Source organism: Mustela erminea, chromosome 9 (assembly GCF_009829155.1).
Source record: "Mustela erminea isolate mMusErm1 chromosome 9, mMusErm1.Pri, whole genome shotgun sequence".
NCBI classification, from domain to species: Eukaryota; Metazoa; Chordata; class Mammalia; order Carnivora; family Mustelidae; genus Mustela; species Mustela erminea.
Genome location: NC_045622.1, coordinates 96,151,350 through 96,169,446, shown reverse-complemented (window position 1 = coordinate 96,169,446; position 18,097 = coordinate 96,151,350). Strand labels below are relative to the sequence as shown.

At 40.7% G+C, this 18,097-nt stretch overlaps 1 protein-coding gene across 11 annotated transcripts in view; it reads left to right on the top strand.

Moving 5' to 3' along the window:
• The first annotated feature begins 3,423 nt into the window (after nt 1-3,423).
• The window catches only part of AMBRA1 (autophagy and beclin 1 regulator 1), a 178,149-nt gene continuing 163,475 nt past the window's right edge, over nt 3,424-18,097 (top strand). For 10 of the 11 annotated variants that reach the window (XM_032356354.1, XM_032356353.1, XM_032356352.1 and 7 more), the window contains exon 1: nt 3,424-3,647. The gene's annotated coding sequence lies outside the window, so the exon portion shown is untranslated. Of the gene's footprint in view, nt 3,648-3,751; nt 3,867-18,097 lie in introns of those variants that run through there. The other variant, XM_032356345.1, reaches the window with a different exon arrangement.

The following is an 18,097-nucleotide window of genomic DNA, read 5'->3' as shown; positions in this document are numbered from 1 at the left end:
GTACCAATTTCAAACCATACAAAATAGAGACCTTGTTTCTTAGCTTCTCCCTCTCCTTGCTCATGCTTTCTCTCTCTATTTCTCTCTCTCTCTCTCAAATCAATCAATCAATAAATATATTTTTAAAAGAATTAATTGTTGAATTGTAACACCAATATGTAATCATCAGTGATATAACCCAGTATGATCTTTACTCTGCCCACCTGGTTTCTTTCTTTTTAAGTCTTTCTCCAGTGTGAGGAGATTCCTGTAGGCTTGAGGATTTCAATTCTGGATCTCTTGTAATCTACTCTTCTGTCCAAATTGACTCCCATAAGAGCAAGCAGTAGTTTACTGTCACACTGAAGCTTAAATCCACACTTGTAAAAAAACAGTTCTCTAGAGAAATCTATCTATAGAGATGCAACTCTGCCTGCAGAATAAGCCATCTTTCCCATGGTTTCACAGAGCAGTTAAGCCTCAGCTTCTCAAATATCTCCATTTTTAGGTGATGATCTTAGATTTTTTAAAAAAGATTTTATCCATTTAATTGACAGAGCACATGAGCACAAGCAGGGGGAATGGCAGAGGAAGAGGAAGAAGCAGGCTTCCCGCTGAGTAGGGAGCCCAGTGCAGGGCTTGATCCCAGGATCACTTAACCCACTGAGCCACCCAGGTGCCCCTGATTTATATTTGCATAAACATCCAGTGTTTTTTCCCAAAATAGAAGTCTCTGATTTTTGAAAGACTGAAAAATTCTTGTAGCCTTGAAATTAGTTTCTTTAGTTTTTCTCACTGAAATCAAGCTTTCAAAATGATGTTGTTATTTGGGTCAAGTTTGAATTAGGGCTGTAGCTTTAGATCCTGTGCCCCACGAGCCTTTCTAAGAAGGAAGCTTCTCTAAAACATGTATTCTGGGAATAGAAACTCAGCCCCGGGTGACAGCAAAGGAAAGTCTATTTGCTGCTTCTCATCTGGCTTCAGGAATGTGGCAGAGACTACTTATTTAGTCGGCACTTAGTATTCTTTGGCCCCTGACTTTGCAAACTGCCCAGGATAAACACTAATTCCCAGTTATGTGTGGCTATGTGACTAAATTCTGGCCAGTGGAATATAAGTGGGAATGTCCTGTGCTATTTTCAAGATACGCCTTTATGGTGGGAGACATGCCTTTCTCCTTTCAGCTTCCTGCTGGTTGGAATGTTGACCTGGTGGATAGAGCTTGTACAGCTGTCTTGGACCTGAGATGAAAGCCACTTGTTGAAGATGTCAGAGCAACAAGATGGAAGCCTGGTCCCCGACAACAAATGGCCACACCTTATCCTAGGCTGTGCATTTCTGGATATATTTTTTTTTTTATGTGACAGAGAAATAAATCTCGACCTCGCTTCCCACCTTATTCTTTTTATGTGCAGTAGGTCTTAATCATCAATAAAAAGGTTACACCTGCCTCTTTCCAAAAGTAGCAATACCTATTACACAGAAAACGTTTGGAAGCAACATGCATTTGCAACAATGGGAGGCAAGGTCAGTATATCCTCTCAGTGGAATATTGTGCAGTTGTTAAAAATAACTGTTAAAGATTTAATAGGGAAATGATATAATGCAAAATAATAACAATGTTGTATCTGCTTAAACTTTAAAACATTACATAGGATATTTTCTTTTTTTTTTCTTAGATTTTATTTATTTATTTGACAGAGAGAGATTACAAGTAGGCAGACAGGCGGGCAGAGAGAGAGGAGGAAGCAGGCTCCCTGCTGAGAAGAGAGCCCGATGCAGGGCTCGATCCCAGAACCCTGAGATCATGACCTGAGCCGAAGGCAGGGGCTTAACCCACTGAGCCACCCAGGTGCCCCATACATAGGATATTTTCAATGGGAACAAGAACAAATTAAAACTTTGTGTTTTGGAAGCAGATTATTAAATTCTTTCTTTTTAAAAACTTTTGTAAATTTTCTATGATGTTTACTCATTTTTTAATTCCCTTCAAACGACAGTAAACGACAAAAGCGCAGTGTTTTGTCCTCATATTATGGCTGCTGGTTTTATCCTGTATTATATGTATGAGTTGTCCCTAGATATTGTTACAGACTTAAAGAAGGTGATTTTTAAGAAATTATAATAAATCGTAAGTAAAGCTAATGTTGTAAAGATGTGATTTTTTACAAAGATTTTACTTATTTGACAGAGAGAGAGAAAGAGAGAGCCAAGCATGGGGAGCGGCAGACGGAGAGGGCGAAGCAGGCTCCCGCTGAGCAGGGAACCTGTTTTGGGGCTCTATCCCTGGGCTCTATCCTAGGACCCTGGGATCATGACCTGAGCCAAAGGCAGGCGCTTAACTGACTGAGTCATCCAGGTGCCCTAAAGATGAGGTCTTTAACTTTGATTAGATTATGTGCTCCTTAAGGGCTGGGACTATCTTACTTCTTTTTCATACCTTTACTGTCCAAGTCTCCTCTTTCCCTCCTTAGGAGGGGGTAGGGTGGACTATATTGTTGCCCACACTTGGTAACCCATAAAAGGAGTGATCTATGTGATTTATTGAATTGACCTAGGTTGCACAGATTAATCCACATTTGTGCTGAGCATATTAGCTTGTCTACTAAGAGACTTCAGAAGGGGGGGTGAGGATGAAAATGTCAACTTTGTCAGGTTCTGACCCAAGAATTTTTTTCCAATATTTTATTTATTTATTTGACAGAGAGAGAGAGATCACAAGTAGGCAGAGAGGCAGGCAGAGAGAGAGAGAAGGAAGCAGGCTCCCTGCTGAGCAGAGAGCCCCATGCGGGGATGGAACCCAGGACCCTGGGATCATGACCTGAGCGGAAGGCAGAGGCTTTAACCCACTGAGCCACCCAAGCGCCCCAAGAATTTTTATCATTATGTAAAAAGCACACCTGTGGTCTCAGGCCTTTGGAATAAAATTAAAAAGCATGTGTGTATTTTTTTTTCCTGCCTTAGGTTCTGCCTACAACCCCCTGAAATTTTCCCAGCTACTCTTTGCTATGCTTTGCCCAAGTGGAGCTTTAACAGCGATTACTCACTTTGTTTCTCAGTTTGGATTCTCTCTCACTATCTCTTTCTGCCTCTGTCATATATATGTATATTTATTTTAATTTATCTCACTGTCCGTGAGGAAACTAAGAGTCACACTTGCGCACTTAGGAGTCCATAACGTAGTCGCTGAACTGCCAAGTATTATTGTGCTATGACTTGATCTTCAACAGCCAAGAAAAACTTCGGTGCTCTAAACAATTTAGCTGGCAACCAACACAGAAAATGGCAGAAGCACCGGCTACTTTACTCCATGGTTTATGATCTGGGTTTGTTTATTCATGCCTTAAACAGGAGTCGGACCTTGAGTCGGAGCTGATCTGTTTTTCGGCGCTCGACTGGACTTCCTTGAACGACTGCTTGGGCACTCTTCCTATGATGTCTGGGGCGTTCGTGTATTCGGTGATCTTTTGCGCCGTCTTCTTGCTTGATGTCTCCTGAGCGGTGGCGGCGCCGGGTCGAAGGCTGACTTAACCGCGAGGCCCCTCGCTCAGGCTGCTTTCTCCCGCTGGTCGGTAGAGCGGACCCCTTGCATCCTGCCTGCCTCTTTTTCCTGTCGGTGGCTGAGTCCCCTCGCTGGGCTGCAGACGGAGCCCCCGCCCGTCTTGCAGGTAGGCCCAGGAGGAGCCTGGGAGGCCCGGCCCGGCATCCTTCCGCCGGCGGGTTGAGAAGACCTTGGCGCCGGCGGGTGGGCGGGCGGGTCGGCCGCAGAGACACGGCCGGAGGAGGAGCTACCCGTTTGCGTTCGGGGGCGCGGTCGGAGAGGCGGCGGGGAACTGAGGGAGAGGCCGGAAGGAGGGAGAGATGCTGGGGCTGCTCTGTGCGGTTCGGTAGGGAGGGGGTGTTGGGTCTTGGGCGGGTGTTGGCACCCCTAGTGTGGGGGGAAAATCACTTTCTAGGAACAGATAGAGCTTTACGCGCTTTGACCCTCCCTGTTTCTCCTCCCGCCTTCCCACCCCCAAGGCTCCGGGTGTCATGACTCAATTGCGCTGGGGACCCTCTCTGGGTCCGGCCTTTGAAGGGACCTTTGAATAGGTGGAGGCAAGTGCAACATGGCCCCCTGGATACTCTGAGCCAAGTGCCATGTTCTTGCTTTTTTGGGGTAGGGAAACTGAGACTGAGCTCTGGTACTTGACTTTTCCCCATGTCCCCAACAGATCTTTAAATGCACCTTAAGTCTACTTTTTGTCATTTACAAGTTCGCTTTTTGTTGTTGTTGTTGTTGTTCTGTTTACCTATCCCTGTATGCACACAGTGACTTGTCGTTTGTGATCCTTCCTACCTAGGTAGTCAGATTCTGTCACTGGTACTTCATAAGTAAAGAGAGCATGCTGGTTTTGCGTGTCAAAGTCTGCATCATTTTCGTGAGAATAGCAATGACAGTTTTGTTTCTTGATAGAAAATTTCGTTTGCTGTCCAGTTTGCTTTCTGGTTGATACTTATTTCTTCTTCCCCTCAGTTTATGCTCAGTGAAAGTCTTCCAACTATGGTGTTAAGTGGTTAATGTCCGACAGGATGGTCAAGATTTTGAAATCAGATATTTGTCTTCAGAGTTTGCTTTCTAGGAAGAATCCAGAAGAAACCCAAGGAGTTGCCTTTGGAACAGTTTTGTTATATTTGATTAGTGGTTTAGTTATGTGTATACTAGAGTTAAAAAGGTTGTGTGTAAGAATCATTCAAATATTGATATATTTAAATAGAAAGTTAAAATTCCAGCAGCTCCATTGTGTTTTCCTTTTCTCCCCTAACTTGGAAACTTTGGGGACTAAGTGTTCTTATTCATTTTATTTTCATTGGATTCAGTGTCTCCATCCTAATTTGTGTAGCTTCTTTGTTGAAAGAAAAAATTCAGACTAGAGGTCATTCTAGGTTGAATAAGTATTTCCATAGTATGTAGAATCAGTAGGACAGTGGTTTTAAGAGAAAATAGACTAAATTTCTAGTTCTTAGGTGGAAACTGTACAAGTCTTATTTTTTTCAAAACAATTTTAGAATTCTGATGAGTTTTGGAAAGATTATTGTTCCTCTTTTTTTTTTTTTTTTTTTTTTTTGAGGTCAGCAGTATTTAAATGTGGGTCCCTTGATTTTGAGTGATTTCCTAGATATCAGGACCTCGGTACTTCCAGAAAGGGTTTAATGAAGAGCCACCAGACTGTGGCGAGTCTACATTGGGAAGTTAGGCTAAGAATGTGTGCTCTCTAGAAAAGTTTTTGTGGTAGGAGAGAAATTTATAACAGAAGAAAGAATTTAGAGAAGGAAGTGACATTGTCTCCTGGGGATTGATTCTGCATAGAATTTATAGTTAGTGTCGTATTGCAGCAGCTCCTAATTAATGCTAAATAATAGATGGAGTTTGCTATGAGTGTCACAAAAAAATGTTAGGAACATTTTGTTATGTTTCTGTAGGAAATAATTAGCAGAGGTTTAAGCTGGATTGAAGAAGACAAGAAATTTGGTTGTGGTGCTGGTGGTAGAGTTACAGGGATAGAGCTGCTGCTGCTGCTTCTTTTTTTTTTTTTTTTAAGATTTTGTTTATTTATTTGACAGACAGAGATCACAACTAGGCAGAGAGGCAGGCAGAGAGAGAGGGGGGAAAGCAGGCTCCCTGCCGAGGAGAGAGCCCGATGCGGGGCTCAATCCCAGAACCCTGGGATCATGACCTGAGCGGAAGGCAGAGGCTTTAACCCACTGAGCCACCCAGGCGCCCCATAATTGGTTATTTTTATTAACTGTAATAACTTCTTCTTATACTGTATAATTCTTTTTTAAAAAAAAGACTTTATTTATTTATTTGACATTCAGAGATCACAAGTAGGCAGAGAGGCAGGCAGAGAGAGAGGGGAAAGCAGGCTCCCTGCTGAGTAGAGAGCCCGATGCCCAGCTCTATCCCAGAACCCTGGGATCATGACCTGAGCCGAAGGCAGAGGCTTTAACCTACTGAGCCATCCAGGCGCTCCTATACTGTATAATTCTCAAAATATTTTCAACACATGTTAGGAAACTTATGAAACTTTTATTCTTTTCTTTTCTTCTTTTTTAAAGATTTTATTTATTTATTTGACAGAGAGAGATCACAAGTAGATGGAGAAGCAGGCAGAGAGAGAGATAGAGGGAAGCAGGCTCCCTGCTGAGCAGAGAGCCCTATGCGGGACTCCATCCCAGGACCCTGAGATCATGACCTGAGCCGAAGGCAGTGGCTTAACCCACTGAGCCACCCAGGCGCCCCTCTTTTATTTTTTTTAAAGTAAGCTCCACATCCAATGTGGGGCTTGACTTCATGATCCTCAGATCAAGAATTGCATGTTCTACTGGCTGAGCTAGCCAGGTACCCCAAAACTTTTATTTTTTGATCATGCCCCTTTCTGCTCTTTATTAATACTGAATCCAAACATTTATGATCTTTAAGGGTCTTCATGAATGTTGATAGTTTTTGTTGCCATCTTATCTCACTAGTCCTGTTTATCCTGCCCTGAGAGGAATTGGGAAAAAAGTTTTGTTGTTAGCACACTGAGGTCTCTATTTTTTAATTTTTTAAACAAAATTTTTTAAAGATTTTATTTATTTATTTATTTATTTATATATCAGAGAGAGCAAGCAGGGGCGCACACAAGCAGGGGGGAGCAGTAGGCAGAGGGAGGGGCAGGCTCCCTCTTGACCAAGGAGCATGATGTGGGGCTCTGTCCCAGGACCCTGGGATCATGATCTGAGCCTAAGGCAGATGCTTAACAGATTAAGCCACCCAGGTATCCATTTTTAAATTTTTAAAAATTTATGTTTAAAGATTTATGTATTTATTTGAGAGAGAGCGCACACTCACAGAGGAGGGGGTCAGAGGGAGAGGAAGAAAATCTCAAGCAGACTCCCCACTGAGTGTGGAGCCCCACCACATGGGTCTTGAACTTACAACCCTGAGACCATGACCTGAGCCAAAACCAAGAGTTGGATGCTCAAACTGACTTAGACATCCAGGCACCGAGCTCTCTTTTTTTAAAGATGTGTCTCGGCCTTGATAGAGTTATCTTGGAATGGGATGGAGATCTTTTTGTCCAGTGGTTTGGTTTACCAAAAAAAAACAAAACAAAACACAAAACCCTTAAGTTCCTCTGATGATAGTCATTCTTGTTTCTTTCTCTGTTTCTCATAACCCCAGAGAGAACTTTCTGTTTCTGTCATAATTTCTGTTTGTACAGAATTACTATGATACAACCTGTCCTGTGGTTTGGGGGTAATTTATATTTTATATTTTCAAACCCCTTCTTCCCCCTAATTAATTAGGTCTATTTTTTCCCTTTTTCCAAAGCTAAAATTAGTTATTGACAGATAAAGATTTTATTAATCAGTTATTGTCAGAATGTATTTATGTGCCCAGTAGTATGGCAATCTGCCAGAGTGATGTGGTAAGAAGAAAACAAATTAAGGAATCAGGAGACCTGGATGTAAGTCCTAGACTCATGAGCTTCCTTAGCTGAGAAATCCTGTTCAAATTATTTAAGGAGGCCATAGGGAAGGTTACTGCCCTTTATTGGGCATTTGCTGTGTCATGTCCTTTACATGTATTATCTCATTCAATACTTGTAGCAGTTCTTTAAGGTGGATATTATTTTCCCAGTGGATACTGAACTCAGAGAATGTAAATAATTTGACCAAGATCACACAGCAAGTATGTAGCAGAGCTGGTATTTAAATCCAAAGCTTTGAGTCTTTTTTGAATCTGTATTTAAAGAATGGGAAAGAATATACTTCTGTCATAATACTTCTGTTGAGAAAAAGTACATGAAGCTGCTTTAAAAAAGATAAAGTGCTGTTCACATGTTAACTGCTGTGCTATCTTACAGCAACAACGAGTAGATGTCATCTAGGTTCTTGGACTATCAGCATTCTGCCTGATAGTCATGGAGGATAGAGGTGACAAACATTAAAGCAGCATGGGAGGAGCTTACTAACATGCAGGTGGAAAGGCATGAGCGCCTGGAAGTGCTAGTGAAAGACGAGTTTTAGGTGCCGCATGTTTATGAGGTGAGGCTGAGAGTATTTACCCCCTCTCTTCCAGTTAGTCTTGCCTGTGCATCTGTAGATTAGTATCTTTTCCATTTTGTTGTCTGTCTCTTCCCGGGGTTGATAATCTCTACTTCTCCGCCCAAACTTGTTCATTTCTTCAATGAGTACTGTTCTTATGTTGTTTCCTAAGATACTATGTTCCTCACAGACCTGTGGGAATTATTTGACTGTGACTTTTTCTTTTCTTTTCTTTTCTTTTTTGTCTTTGTTTGTTTGTTTAAAGATTTTATTTATTTATCTGAGAGAGAGAGAGAACACAAGCAGAGGAAGCAGCAGATGGAGATGCAGACTCCCCACTGAGCAGGGAGCCCAATGTGGGGCTCGATCCCAGGACCCTGGGATCATGACCTGGGCTGAAGACAGATACTTAATCGACTGAGCCACCCAGGCACCCGGATTGTGACTCTTTCAACCCTTACCTTTTCAGACTTTTGTTCATCTAGCAAATATTTATTGAATGCTCATTAGATGCTGGGATACAAAGGTAGACATGACTGTCCTTGCTCTTACCAAGTGTATTCCAGTGGGGAGCAGAGTTGACCAGGTACCTGCTAAATAATTGAAATTTAGGCTGTGCTCTGAAAGAAACAAATGGGGGCTGACAGAGAGATGAGGAGTGAGAGGGGCACTGGGTGTTCACAGGGATTAGAGTCTTTGGTTACGGCATCCTTAATGCCCTCAAAAAGTTGCACTCACAACATGTCATGATTCAGTAAATTAAGGTTCTCTTGGTGCTGTCAAAATGGAAGTCTTCATTTAAGATTGCTACTGGCAATATTTGTTACTTCTCGTCCTGTGACATGGATTTGGTGTAATAAAGGATGGCTGTGGCTTAGAAATGTCCAGCATGCTCGGCTAATGAGTTTTTTTTTTTCTTCTGATGTGATCTGAGTTTAATTGGCTCTCATTTATTAATTTTTTCCAAAATAATTGTTCTTTGGAAGTTGAGTTCAATGAATTTGAACACTGGATACATGCCTTCAGGTTTATTTGTAGCAGGGACTAAGCTGAAGTTCTAAGCTTTATCTGAGGGGAAAAACCTAGAAAGATTGTCTTGAAATTGAGAGAGGGAATGTGTAGGCTACTGCTGAGTATATGTAAACAATAATACAATGTATAATACAATATATACAATACAATAATACAGTCTTGTTTGGTACCTTTCTTCCAAGATATTACAAGTATTTTATAGTGGGTTTTTTTGTTTGTTTGTTTGTTTGTTTTACTGTTGCTTATTGGAATTATATTTCTTTCTTTTTTTTTTAAGTATTTTTTTTTTAAGATTATTTATTTATTTATTTGACAGAGAGAGATCACAAGTAGGCAGAGAGGCAGGCAGAGAGAGAGGAAGGGAAGCAGGCTCCCTGCTGAGCAGAGAGCCCGATGCGGGACTTGATCCCAGGACCCTGAGATCATGACCTAAGCCAAAGGCAGCGGCTTAACCCACTGAGCCACCCAGGCGCCCTGGAATTATATTTCTATCTGTAGAATTAACTGAGGCAAATTTCACATTTCATGATCTCATCATTTATTTATTTCTGCTTCCCAGGATATTTATTCACTCTCCCATGAACTAAAATTACTTTGTTTTAGGTGTGTATGTTTATGACATGAAACATTTGAGATTTTGCTGAGTTGCACAGGATTAATATGCCTGTTGATTTGGGGAGAGAATTGGAGTAGTTCAGTCTAGCTGACCAGTGAAAACAGAGTAGAAAAACATGTCTTTCCAGACTCTTGAATAACAGTCTAGTGGCACTGATGTCTAGAGTCAGGCAGTCTGAGTCCAAATCCCAGGGTCACTATTTACTAGCTCTGCAACTTGGGCAAGTTACTTAACCTCTCTGTGCCTTTCCTCATGTGTAGAATACCATATGGTTGTGAGAACTGAATGAGTTAATATATGTAAAGCATTTAGAACAGCAGATAGCGCTATATATGACAGCTGTTGTCATTTTCAGTATTATTGTAGCATGATAAAGATTATATGTTCCCCCAAACCAGAACAAATAATAGTGATGCTTAGATTGAAGTTTAGTATCTTTTGAAAAAATTTGAATAGAGAATAAGAATTTAAAGCAGCATATTTGTCCTTCCTTTCTCTCAGTGTGCTTCAAATTAGAGGATGCATCTTTACTGGGAAAGAGAAACCTAGAAAGCAACAGTGTCTGAAAGAATTCCAAATAGAAGAGAAATGGCAAGATTTTGAGGATTCTGTAATATGTGTGGTAAAACAGGCCAGACTATTTTAGGAACAGAAGAACATTTCTTTGCAAAACAGGTAGAAAATTTTTAGCATCTAAATTTTACCATCTATTTGAACTGTGATTAGTGCTTGAAGTATTTGGAAGAAGTTGACTTAAGGCACAGAAAAAAGTGATATTTAGGGAAAAATCAAAGCTACCCAATCACCTTAGGTAAACTTCTGGAAGAGGCAATATATGTTACATATAGTGGGAAGACTGGGAATCCAATGGAGTTAGCTTTTTTATTACTTCTGTCCCTTCATGCCATTTTAAGTTGTGGGTGGCTTCAGTCTTTGTCTTAACTATTTTTGTTTTCCTCTCTGATGTCTCTGTAATATTCCTGCTCTGTCATTTTAAAAACCTACTTAATAATTATAGTGGAGTCTTGTTTTATTCATTCATTCATTCAGTAAATGTTTACTGAATGTCTACCACTGTGTTAAGTGTTGTGGATATCATAATCAGAGCTGATCAGAACCAGTGCTTTGTGCCAGGTACCATACCACGTGCTTTATCATTGATTCTTTTTATTCTTCCAACGGTTTTGTGGTGTAGGTACTTTTATTATCCCCATTTCATAGATTTGGAGATGTGGCACAGGTAGGTTAAGCAGTTTGCCCAAGGTCTTCCAGGTAGTTAGTGGCAGCACCAGGATTGGAATCCAAGCAGTCTGGCTCCATAGTCTTTTGCTCTTAATCCCTAAATTATACTGATTCTAAACTACTTTAAGCAATTCTAAACTCTCTAAACTACTACCACTTTAGGAAGACTAGAGTGATAAAAATAGACACTGTTGGGGCGCCTGGGTGGCTCAGTGGGTTAAGCCTCTGCCTTCAGCTCAGGTCATGATCTCAGGGTCCTGGGATCGAGCCCCACATCAGGTTCCCTGCTCAGCGGGGAGCCTGCCCCACCCCCCCCCACCTGCCTCTCTGCCTACATGTGATCTCTGTTAAATAAATAAATAACATCTTAAAAAAAAAAAATAGACACTGTCCATGCCCTTACAGAGATTGTAGTCCAAAGGGGAGAGAGACCATAAACAAAAAATACAAAAATAATTATGTAATTGCGAAGTGTATCAAGTCCTATGATGGAAAAGTAAAAAAGAGATCATAGTAGAGGAGCTTGAATTATATTGGAGCTTTGGGGAGGGTTTCTCTGAAGAAATTATATTTAAGCAGAGACTAGGAGGATGAAAGTGGAAGGTAAAGGGAATACGCATGTATGAAAGCCTTAAGGTGGGAAGGAACTCGGCCCATTTGAGAAGCTGAAAGAAGACTGGTGTGGCTGGAATACAGTGAGCAGTGGGGAAGGAAGGAGATGGGCATTAGGATGAAGATAGAGACATAGGGACGACTGTGTTAAGGGTTTTGGATTTTTTTCCTAAGTAAAACTGGAAGCCTTGGAAGATTTTAAGCATGAGTGTTATGACCCAGTACATGATTTTTAAAATTGCTCTGGGTACATTGTGGAAAATACTAGAAATTTGTGGAAAAAATTTTGGAAATTGTGGAAAATTTGGAAGAGAATTGGGAGAAGTATGATAGTTAAGATGTCTTACTTATTTAAAAAAAAAAAAAGAATGTCTTACTTGTGGTCTGGGCAAAAGATGATCATGACTTGGATTAGGCTCTAGACAGTAGAGATGGAAGGAAGTAGAGTCAAGAGACATTATTATTATCATTATTGTTTTAAAAGATGCAATAGATATTTTAGAATTAGGACAGGCAAGACTTAATGATGGATTGAGTATGTGGGAGGAGGGAAGAGTCTAGTATGATTCCCAAATTTATGGCATGAGCCTCTGGGTAGATGAAGTTGCCATTTCTGAGATGGAAACATTTGAGAAGGAGCAGATTTTGACTAGAGTTGGAAAGTAGAATGAAGACTTCAGCTTTAGTCATGTTGAATGTGAGTTATCTGTTGAGAACATACAAGTGGAGACATCAAGGAGCCTTTGAGTGATGCTGGAAGGGGCCCTGTAAATCCGGATGCTCTTGGTAGACAGGTGGTGTTTACAGTCAGGGAGAATCGCCAAGATTACCTAGAGGGCATGGATGTGTAAACTAACAGGAGAGTGTTCCTAATCAAGCAACAGGACATTTAATAGGAAATCTGAGAAACTGAGAGAGGAACATGTTCAAGAAGAAAGTGATTGCTTGTGTTTTTTGGATTTAGCAACACAAAGATCATTGATGAGCATAACAAGAACAGTGTTGGGGGTGCCTGGATGGCTCAGCTGGTTAGGTTAAGCATTTTCTTTCAGCTTGGATTGTGATCCCAAGGTGCTGGGATCTAGTCCCACATCGGGGCTCCCTGCTTTGTGGGGAGTCTGCTCTTCCCTCTCCCTCTTCCTCTGCCCTGACTTGTGCTCTCTCTGGATCAATCTCTCTAATAAATAAAAATCTTAAAAAACAAAAAACAAAAACAAACAGTGTTGGAAGGAAGTAGGGCCAGAAGCCACACTGAAGTGAATTTAAAAGGTGGGAAAGGTGGTCTTTACATTTTGGTAGTTAACACGTGTGTCTCCCCATAAAAAGTAATACTTTAAAAGGAAGTGATATGACAATAGGAACAATACATTTTTATTTTCTCCTTGACAGCTTAGCCTTGGTATCTTGGCAGGAGGTTGGATTAAAGGAGAAAGAAAGAGGTTAAGGAATGAGGATAACTGCAAAATGGCAAGAATAGAGATTCTCATGGTCTTTGTATGTGGCCTTGGAATTTAAGGGTCTATGTCCTTTTTAACTTTGCTGTCATTAGCTTCTCTGTTTTCACCTCCCTGCCTAATGTGTCTTTGTATTTTGGTATTACTGGCTTTTAAAATTCATTCCTTACCTTTATTTTTTCTTGTTGCTTTCTTTGGCCATTGTTGCTATAGTTAATTAGCTGATGTGGTTGGTTATTTATCTTTTCACTCATCTGCTTATTTGCTGGCTCTTATTGTCATATAGAATACTGTATAACTGTGATTCTAGACTTTATTTTGATTTGTTTTGTTTCTCATTTACATATTCTTTGCTTAGAATCTAATAGACTATACTGAGATAATAGAAAACATTTTTGCTACCAGTCTGCCTGGAATTTTATATGATGACTTTCCTGGGAAGGGCTAAACATTTAATGAATATTGTTCCCATCAGTTTTCTAGCTTTTTTTTTTTTTTTTTTTTTTTTTTTTTTAAATTTATTGAGGTAGGGGTGCCTGGGTGGCTCAGTCGTTAAGTGGCTGCCTTCAGCTCAGGTCATGATCCCAGGGTCCTGGGATTGGGCATGGCATCGGGCTCCCTGCTCAGTGGGGAGCCTGCTTCTCCCTCTCCCACTTTCCTTGCTTATGTTCCCTCTCTTGCTGTGTCTCTGTCAAACAAACAAAATCTTTTAAAAGTAATTAAATTTATTGAGGTCAAAGTCGCATACACAAAATTAACCATTTTATTTTTAAAATTTATTTTCATTGTTTTTTAAAGATTTTTATTTACCTATTTATTTATTTAGAGAGCACACTCACTCTTATAAGTGGGGGAAGGAGGGGCCAAGGAAGGGGAGAGGCAGAGAATCTCAAGCAGATTCCTCAATGGAGCAGGAGGACACGGGGCTCAATCTCACCACCCTGAGATCATGACCTGAGCTGAAACCAAGTGTTAGACACTTAACTGACTGAGCCACACAGGTGCCCTGCCAAAATCAACCATTTTAAAGTGAACAATTCAGTCATGTTTAGTACATTCACAGTGTTGTGAAACCACCACCTCTATCTAGTTCCAAAACATTTTGATGTTTTGGAAGAGTAAAACCTCTTCCGTTATGCGATTTCTTTTTATTTCCCTCCTTCCACCAGCCCTGGAAAGGAGTAATCTGCATTCTGTATCTATGGATCGATCTATTCTGGCTAGTTTATATACATGGAATCACAGGGGCACCTGGGTGGCTCAGTGGTTAGGTGTCTGCCTGCGGCTCAGGTCATGCCTGGGATCGAGCCCCACATTGGGCTCCCTGCTTGGCAAGCCTGCTTTTCCCTCTCCCTCTGCCTGCTGTGCTCTCTCTCTGTGTCAAATAAATAGATAAAATCTATTAAAAAAATGGAATCATAATGGTATGTAACCTTTTGTGTATGTATATATCAATAATCTGTCCATTTATCCATTGATGAACATTTGGACTGTTTCCACCTTTTGGATATCATGAATAAGAGCTACTGTAGGGGCACCTGAGTGGCTCAGTGGGTTAAAGCCTCTGCTTTTGGCTCAGGTCATGATCCCAGCATCCTGGGATCGAGCCCCGAGTCGGGCTCTCTGCTCGTGGGGAGCCTGCTTTCCTTCCTCTCTCTCTGTCTGCTTCTCTGCCTACTTGTGATCTCTCTCTGTGTCAAATAAATAAATAAAATCTTTAAAAAAAAAAAAGAGCTACTAGAAACATGCATGTATGAGTGCCTGTTTTCAGTTGTTTTGGGTATCTACACAGGAGTGTAATTGCAGGGCTATCTGGTAACGTATTATTGTTGTGATTCTTCTCAGGCCATAGAGATCAAGCCAACATCTGCAGCTTCCACAGAGTGTGTGATTTGAGAGTTGCTGTCTAGCCTTAGATTGGGATTGAGACTCTTTCCTTTATGTTTAACTTTTTGAGGAACTGAATTCGCCTAACATACCAGTTTTATTATTTGCATTCTACTGATGGGGTAATTGAGGTACAGCATCTGCATGGTTTTAACTTCCTATCTTCGGAGCAAGTCGGTGATGGAACTGGGAATTTAAGACTCCTAATCATGTTCTTTGTCTAAGATGACCCATTTAAAGCCATGTTGCATTTACATGACGCTTTTAAAATGGGCCTCCTATATTTTATAATCTCTTGAAGGGATATTGTTCAGGTGGTATTAGGCAGATGTTCTTTTTCCATGGAAAACAAGAGGGAATGTGTTTTAATGGCAAAGGAATATAGATTACAAATTAGAAAGAACTTCCTGACAACAAGATACTGGATTACTACCAAGGAAGGTTATGAAATACATTCTTCAAAGACTTAGTAACTATCTTTCTAGGATGATGTAGGTGTGGGCTTGTTAAGGAATGAGGAAGATGAGAAAGATGACTTGCTGAGGTCCCTGGTAACCCCAGTACATAGTTGTTTGATGGTTAATCAGAATGGTATCTCTGGCATTGTAGTAAGTATATTTTCATTTTCTTTATGAAGAAATAATCAGTAGAGAGTAGGTAAATTGCTCAAGGTCTCCTGGTAAAATGGAAGATTAGTATTCTGAATCTTACTGGCTGTTGGGTTGAATGCTTAGGGATGTGTTCTTTATCATAAACAAGTCTTTTCATAGCTGTGTGATGTATTACTGTTGTGATTCTTCCTAAACCATAGGGATCAAAGCCAACATCTGCAGCTTCCATAGAGTGTGTGATTTGAGAATTGTTGGCTGTGTCTAGATTAGGACTCACAGTCTTTTCCTGTAAAAATTGGTTTGGTCTCCTGTTACACATGTAGAGATGGAACATATTATCAGTAACAGACTAAGATAGTAGATTCTTAATGACTATTTAGGAAGGACTGGGTTAAAATTGGTTTGGTGAAGGTGAACACACATAAATGTATTTTGTTTTTTAGTGCTTGAAGAAAAAGAAGTCCAGAAGCTGGGCAAATAAACATTAGATTCTATTGTAGAACATAAACATAAAAATACTCATTAAATGCAGTCTTAAGTTGCCAGTTTAAATGCTCAGCTCAGGAAATGCCAAAGTTAAGGTACTGAGAACGTTAACACATTCACCTGACACTCACAGTTGACATTGAAGTATCTCATAAGGGATCTCTTGTCTATTATCAAAATCATGTTTTGAGCTCCATGGGTCATTGACTGGGAAGCTAACTTGGAAGGGGTATTACCTTGGCAGGTAGGTTTAATGGATTTATTATGTTCATTTTAGTTGAGGTATGGGAGCATTTACTTTTTCACTTCTCTCCTACCAAAAATATCATCAAGTATATTTATTGAGCTTTCTTGAATTGGCAACAACTGTTACCTCTGCAGGGGAGCCAACTTTTGAATATTTACCATGAACTGGGAATTTTGTATTTATTTCTCCTTGTAATATTCATAACAAACCTATAAAGTGGGTGGTGATATCTCTATTGTAAAGGACAGGAAAAATTGAAACTTTTTCTTGCCAAAGGTTATGCACATGGTGAATGGCAAAGCTGTGATGGAGAAGTTAGAGTCTTCTGTTTTAAATTAGTGGTTTTTTTTTTTTTGAGAAGAAGGTTTCAGCTTAGCTTAAGGATTTTATTTATTTGACAGACAGAGATCACAAGCAGGCAGAGAGGCAGGCGGAGAGAGGAGGAAGCAGGCTCCCCGCTGAGCAGAGAGCCCTACGTGGGGCTGGATCCCAGGACCCTGGGATTACAACCCGAGCCAAAGGCAGAGGCTTTAACCCACTGAGCCACTTAGGCACCCCTAGTGTTATTCTTTTTTTATACTGTCACTTCTTTTTAAAATTTAATTAATTAAAAAAAAATTTTTTTTTAAAGCAGGCTTGGGGTGCCTGGGTGGCTTTGTCATTTGAGCATCTGACTTTTGGTTTTGGCTCAGGTCATGACCTAGCAGTCATGATCAGTCTCCACACTCAGCTGGGAGCCCCTCCCCACTGCTTGCGCAGGCATGCCCAACACCCCCCTTCAAATAAATAAATCAAAAAAATAAGTAGACTTCTTTCCCAACATGGAACTTGAACTCACGACCCCAAGATCCCATGTTTTACTGACTGAGCCAGTGAAGTGTGTTCTTTGGAGGTGCCCAAGGAGTGGCTGTGAGAGTCAGGAAGAGCTTTGGTTCTCCCACTCTGCTTAAACCAGAGCAGCTCTTCTTTGATCTCTTATATTTTAGTGTTTTCACATAAGATTCCATTTGGAAAAAATGTATCTGTTTGTTCAAGAAAAGAAAGAAAACCTGGAAGACCACTGAGGAATCGTGAAAGAAGATTATTGAAAATAACCTGAAGATTGAAAAGATGGCTAAATTATATAACTGCCAGTCAGGAAATTATGTCAGAATTCGAAGTGACTTGGTGTCCCAGCCACATGTGCAGTGCAGTTATTCTGTCCTTGAGGAGTGTAGGATAGTGGGAAAAGAGCATACACTCTAGGTGGCATTCTGGCTCAGCCCCTGGGGTAGCCGCGAGGTTTGAGGATACTTCTGTCAGCCTGGTGCCGCAAATACTCAGTGCAGTGATAACACCTGTCTTTTCAGAGTGGTTCTAAGGATCAGAAATAAGATGCAAGTTGCCTGGCTCATAGTGGATACCCCTAAAATGCTAGCTGTTGGTAAGATGGTGATGATGTTGATGGCCTTTTTTTTTTTTAAGAATATATTGACATTTCACTCCCAAATGCTTGAAGATCTTCCATATCAAGGATAGGCAGTCCTTTACCTCTGTATGTACCGCATCATGATGTTTAGCATGTTTGTTTTTGATAGTCTTTAAACTGCGCATGTTTATGTATTCATGAATGCATCTATTATTGATGAAAAGAGAAAAACCAGGGGCGCCTGGGTGACTCAGTTGATTAAGTGTCTGTTTTCCCCTCAGGTTGCGACCCTGGGGTTCTTGGATTGAGCCCTGTGTGGTCGACATTGGGCTCCCTACTCAGTGCGGAGTCTCCTTCTCCTTCTGCCCACACCCCCTGCCCTGTTCTGTCTCTCAAATAAACAAAAAAATCTTAAAAAAAAAAAAAAAAAAGAGAGGGGTGCCTGGGTGG